General features: G+C 33.9%; 1 pseudogene; it reads left to right on the top strand.

Annotated features, from left to right (window-relative positions):
* Positions 1-2918: 2918 nt before the first annotated feature.
* LOC147405756 (uncharacterized protein At3g28850 pseudogene) lies at positions 2919-5087 on the top strand (annotated as a pseudogene).
* The last annotated feature ends 883 nt before the right edge of the window (positions 5088-5970 follow it).

Raw genomic sequence — 5970 nt, forward strand, 5'->3', positions numbered from 1 at the left:
TTGATTTGGATTGATTCGGTTCTGTAGGGTAATTGGATTGGTTCGTTTTTAAATTTGTAGAACTGATCATATTTGGTTCATTTCTAATTTTATTAAAATCCGAACTAATCCGAATCATGTGCACCCCTACTCTCAAGTAAGAACTATTTGGTCAAGAACAAGATTTCTTTCTCTTATAATGAGCCAAGATAATTCTTTGATTCAATTTAATTAAACCAAGAAAATAGAGCAATGTTAGATTTGTGTGGACTTCTAAAGGAATGTTTTTAAAAAGAGAAAAATAAAAAGAAGAGAGAGAGAGAGAGAGAGAATTTGGAATATAATCTAATCAATTGAGTTGTAAAGAAAGAAAAACATAAATTAAGTGATGATATGCAACTAATCCTAGGTGATCTGCAACTAGTCAAATATTTACCAAAACATGGATGGGAAACCATGTACTTTCACCTGACAGGGGGACACATAATTCCTGAACCGGCCAAGCGATGGCCCACTGATTTGGAATTTGATCCATCAGGTAGTGACCCACTTGTAAAGTGTATATTTTATGGTCCACCATCAGACCATCCTATGTTTCCTTCTAAATAATAATTTAGATTTTTTTTTTCTTGAAAGGTGTTCATCACACGTGCGGAGTAATAAATAAATGGGGTAAAGTTGAATTGAGCTTAATTTGTGTGGGAAACTGTAAAAAGACCACGTGCCATCACATGCATAGTCATCATTTACATTACACGCAGTTCTACAAGTTAGGACTCTAAAATGTAATGGATCGGATCAAAATCCAATTCATTCCAATCCAATAATATCGAATCTCGATCCAATAAAAGATGTATGTAAATTATATTATATAATTTGTCTAAATATATGAATTTTACTTTTTTTTTAAAAATCAAAATTTATTTGTTTTAGACCAACTCTTTGTATTATGGGACTATATTTAGATCCTAATATCTAAGATTAGAATAGAAAACCTAACCCGACAAGAGTAGGTTATCTTATTGGATCGGTTCTGGATCCAATCTGATTCTTAACGGATTGGTCCCAAATTGTCCGATCAATCCGGATCCAATACATTGACAGCCATTAATTTAAGGACAATATTTTAGATTGCATTATCATTTACACCTTGTTTGGATTCAGGAATTTCTTAGACCAACCTGCCCTGCCCAAACACGGAATTAAATTGCTATCAATGCTTCCAAACACATGGTTAGGGTTTAATGAAGAAATGAAGACCGTTCCTCGATATTTAGAACAAGTGGAAACTAATTTATTTATTTATTTTGAAATGGTTTTAGAGAAGGAAAATACTTTAGTCACCCAATAAATTTAATCAAATGACTAAAATACCCTTAAATTTTATTAGTGGGTTAGGTTTAGAATGTCAACTAAAATATTTTGTGTTTGACTTTTAACTAAAATATCCTCAAAATCCATGGTTGGTTAGATTTAATTAGTCAACTAATCATCATTTGTTAGAACTTCGGACTAAAATATCCTCAAAAACCAATGGACTGAAATGTCTTTAAATTTCAAAAGTAATGATAAACTGACTCGAAAAAAATCACTTAAAATTCACTCACTGACATGGCATGTGCACTGAACCATAGATCCCAAGGGAAAAAATCTATGGTTCCGTACACATATCCATATAAATGAGTAACTTTTTTCGAGTAAGTTTATTATGATTCAAAATTTAATTGTGAATTAGGTTTAATAAGTCCGCTAAACATTATTATTTTTTGTGTGGGTGCACTACTTTGGATTAAAATATTCTCAAAATCAATAGAATAAACTACCCTTAAATTTCAAACGGTTGGTTTGGTTTAGTTAGTCAACTAATTTTTTTTTGTTAGCACTTTGGATTAAAATATCCTCAAAATCGATGGACTAAAATGCCGAACGGTTGGTTAGGTCAATTAGTCAACTATTCATTTTTTTTGTTAGAGGTTTGTACCAAAATATCCTCAAAATCAATGCAAGCTCCATCAATCTTAAAATTAAAAGGTTAGTTACTATGAGCCTATCAATACTAACAAAACTTTGAAAACATATTTTAAAAATCAGACCAGATCGACTAATAGTTTGTCCGATTTCAACTAGACTTTTATAGAAGAGGGGTTATCGTTGCCCGTTGATTGGTAATCCTAAATTTTCCGACGATAGAGGCTCTGTGGCAAGTAAACATTAAGATGTTAACATGGTTTTAAAAAGAAAACGAAAACCTAATCGAATGTTAGGATTAGTTCTTTGGAGCAATTCTAACTTTGACAAGAAGTTAGAACTGATTTGAAGGTGTCCAAATATACTTTTATAAGAAAAATGTTGAAGTAACATTAAAATTGACATTAATTCTCACATTGCTGATGTGGATGTATTTACATAATCATAGATACTTTGTGATAGGCTGTTTTATAAAACCATCTATGGTTATGTATGCACTTCCACATCAGCAATGTGAGAATCGATGTCAATTTTAGTGTTACTCTAGTACGATTCATTTTTTAACTCTTCGATGGAGTTTTAAGTTCATTTTTATAAAACAGCCAAACAAAAAGCTACTCGTGACCGATTTAGGAACTCAGAGCTGATCCAAAATAGGAGGTAAGAAACCTGTACTAATCCCTAAGAAATCTTCCAAGCAAAGAAGAAGACCAAGGGTATGTTTGTAAATCTATTGCGGGTATAAAATTGTCCTATATCTAAAATTAGAGGGGTACTTTCGTAACTTCAAATGCCATGGACAACTGAACTACTCCAAAATTCACAACGGTTATTAAGAAATGGGAAGAAGACACGTGTCAACGACTACGTTTATAACTTATACCCGTTACATCAGGTCCGTTAGATCTGGCGGGACTATATATATATATAAAAACACTCATAAATTCTTCTGAGTTTTTGGGGGCAAAAAACCCTGAGTTTCTGATATTTTACTCTGTATTTAGCGATCCTACAATTTCGGATTTCTACGAGAAATTTTCGGTGATTTTACTCACCAATCGTTACTTTGTGTGGTGGTTGATTGTTTCTTTGTTTGTAAGATCGATTGATCGATCTCTTTTGCCAAAAAAAAAAAAAAAAAAATTTCTTTTGTTTCTGAAATTTTCAATGAAAAGGAAATTTCCTAATAAATCTTTTAGTGGGGATTAAAGGTGATTGAATTGCTGAAGATCTCTATAGAATCAGAGGTTTTCCAGAGTTCTTCGGCTTTTTGAGAAGAGAATTTGAGGTGGGTTGGTTGAATTATCTGTTTTCTTCAGTTTCATTTGATTTGTGTTTGAAGGTGTTCTTCAGTGATTCTGAAACTCCAATTTTGGAAATCTTGGAATTAGGGAAATTGCTAATTTTCCTATTTTTTGGGATCTCTAAAGAAAAATTTGATCTTTCTAATATTTGGTTGTAGAGCGGAGAAGATTCAGGTCAGATAATTTGATCATCAATTGAAGTGTGAATTTTCTCTTATTTCTTCTCCATAACAGCAAATTATTACATTATTTTTCGATTGTCTTTGAATTTCAACCTGAATTCTTAATCATCCAGCTCATTAATCCAAGAATGTTGTTTAAGTTTAAACCCAAATTCTCATAGAACCCTTCGAAAATCGCTTATTTATCAATTCTCGAGATAAAAAATATTTCCGATCTAAATTATCTCCATGGGTTGTGTTAATTCGAAGCAATCATTATGCCAACAATGTAGTAGACCTTACTCTCCTCCTCGTCGCAGCCATTCCATGCCCGCTCGCCACCCCAGTCATCGTAAAAGCGATAATCACCACGTTGTCAGTCTCAATTCCACCCTATTTGGTTCTTTCAAGCTAGATTGTGTAGATCAAAATCATCTCAATGGCAATAACGTCGACAACAAAAACAACAAAGGCAAGGAATTCTCGATGGATGTAACCCAAGAGAAGAATTTGTCCAACACAATCAAAAGAAAAATCCCAAAGACACCAACAAGAACGCCCCCGGGTGAACCTGAAACCATCAACACATGGGAAATGATGGAAGGTTTAGAAGAAGAAAGTCATCCCCCTCAATCCAGTCTCGTCGATCCCTTCTCCTCTTTCCACGTTGTCCCTGATCCCACGCCTTTCGATCATTCCAAACCAACTCTACAAGAAAATGTTACAACATCACCTAAACCGATGTGGCTACAAATAGCAGCAACTGATTCAATTACAAATTCAAAACCAATCATCTCTGATTTCGACATGGAAATCATCTCTACATTTAGAAAAGCCCTTGAGGAGCTCACGCCAAGTACTGAACTCCATCTTCGAGAAAATGAAAAAATAGTCCCTATAGGACAAAACCCATTGTTCTCAAAGAATATCATGAACACCAAGAATGTAAATGACATCATAACGACTACTAAATGCCCTCCGTATGGTGAGAACAAGGTTGTAATTTACTTCACGAGTCTCCGAGGTGTACGGAAGACATATGAGGATTGCTACCATGTGAGAATGATATTGAAGGGAATGAGTCTTCGAATCGACGAGAGGGATGTATCAATGCATTATCAATTCAGAGCGGAGCTGAAGGAGCTATTGGGAGGTGGATTCAGTGGTGGGTTGCCGAGGGTGTTTGTGAACGGAAGGTACATTGGTGGGTTTGATGAGGTACAACAAATGCACGAGGATGGAGATCTCGAGAAGGTCTTAGAAGGTTGTGAGGAGGTCGAGGAAGTTGGTGGTGGTGGTAGTAGGGTGTGTGAGGTGTGTGGGGATGTTAGATTTGTACTTTGTGAGAAGTGCTTGGGGAGTTGTAAGATCTATTATGAAGGTGATGAGGATGGAGAAGAGGGGGTAGGAGGGTTTCAAAGATGTCTTGATTGTAATGAGAATGGGATCATAAGGTGCTCCATTTGCTGTTATTAGTAAAGAGTTTCAATCCACAAACCACACTCCAAATGTTTTTTTTGTTGTTATTGTTGTTTGGTGTACATTGAGGAGTTTTAGGATTCATGAGAAGCAATTACAAAACAAGAGCATTCATCGTGTTTTTTATTTGTTATGGTTTGTGGAACCTGATGGTACTTGTCAAAAGGAGTATAGTTTATGGACATTGGTAAGAATAAAAAAAAAATTTCAAATATATTTTCATAATTTCACTAGTATTATGTAAAATCATAGTTATATTTTCCAAGAATATATATATTTATCTTTTTTGATGAAAAAGGGTAATCTGTAATTGTGAATTTTCTCTTTATAGCGGAATCGGTGTGGTCCATGGACGTACCTCAATCTTGAGAGAACCACGTAAAATCTTTGTATTTCTATATGATTGCATCTTGTTTCTTTTTTTCATTTTTCATTATTTTTGTTTTTCTTTACATATTTCTTTGTTTAAATCCTGTAACTGTGGAAAGGTTTTTTTATTTTGTCATGAGATGTCTAAGTGGTGGTTCTATATCTAGTCAGGAAGGAGTAATGTTCATCATTTAACACAGAACTTGTTCATGGACATCGGTAAGAATAAGAAATTTTTTCAAAGATATTTTTGCAATTTCACTAGTATTATGTAAAATCATAGTTATGTTTTTCTAGGGTATATATATTTATCTTTTTCAGTGAAAAAGGGTAATCTGTAACTATGAATTTTCTCTTTATAGTGGAATTGGTGTGGTTCGTGGACGTACTTCAATCTTGAGAGAACCACGTAAAATCTTTGTGTTTCTATATGATTACATCTTGTTTCTTAATTTTTAATTTTTCATTGTTTTTGTTTTTCTTTACATGTTTCATATTTTAGGTCCTTTAGCTGTGGAAGGGTTTATTATTTTGTCGTGCAATATCTAATATCAGGCTTCAAGAGGCTAAAATGTGTTTTAGGACAAGGATTTTGTGAGAGTGTTTTATTTGTTTTGATTGCTCTATGAGCTTTCTGATGGCTGAGAGAGATGCAGAGATTTTGATTACTTGTAATTGATCTTTATCATTGATAGTGGATTGATCTCCCT

This window comes from Akebia trifoliata, chromosome 3 (genome assembly GCF_017979445.1).
Source record: "Akebia trifoliata isolate Shusen 1 chromosome 3, ASM1797944v1, whole genome shotgun sequence".
In the NCBI taxonomy this organism is placed as follows: domain Eukaryota; kingdom Viridiplantae; phylum Streptophyta; class Magnoliopsida; order Ranunculales; family Lardizabalaceae; genus Akebia; species Akebia trifoliata.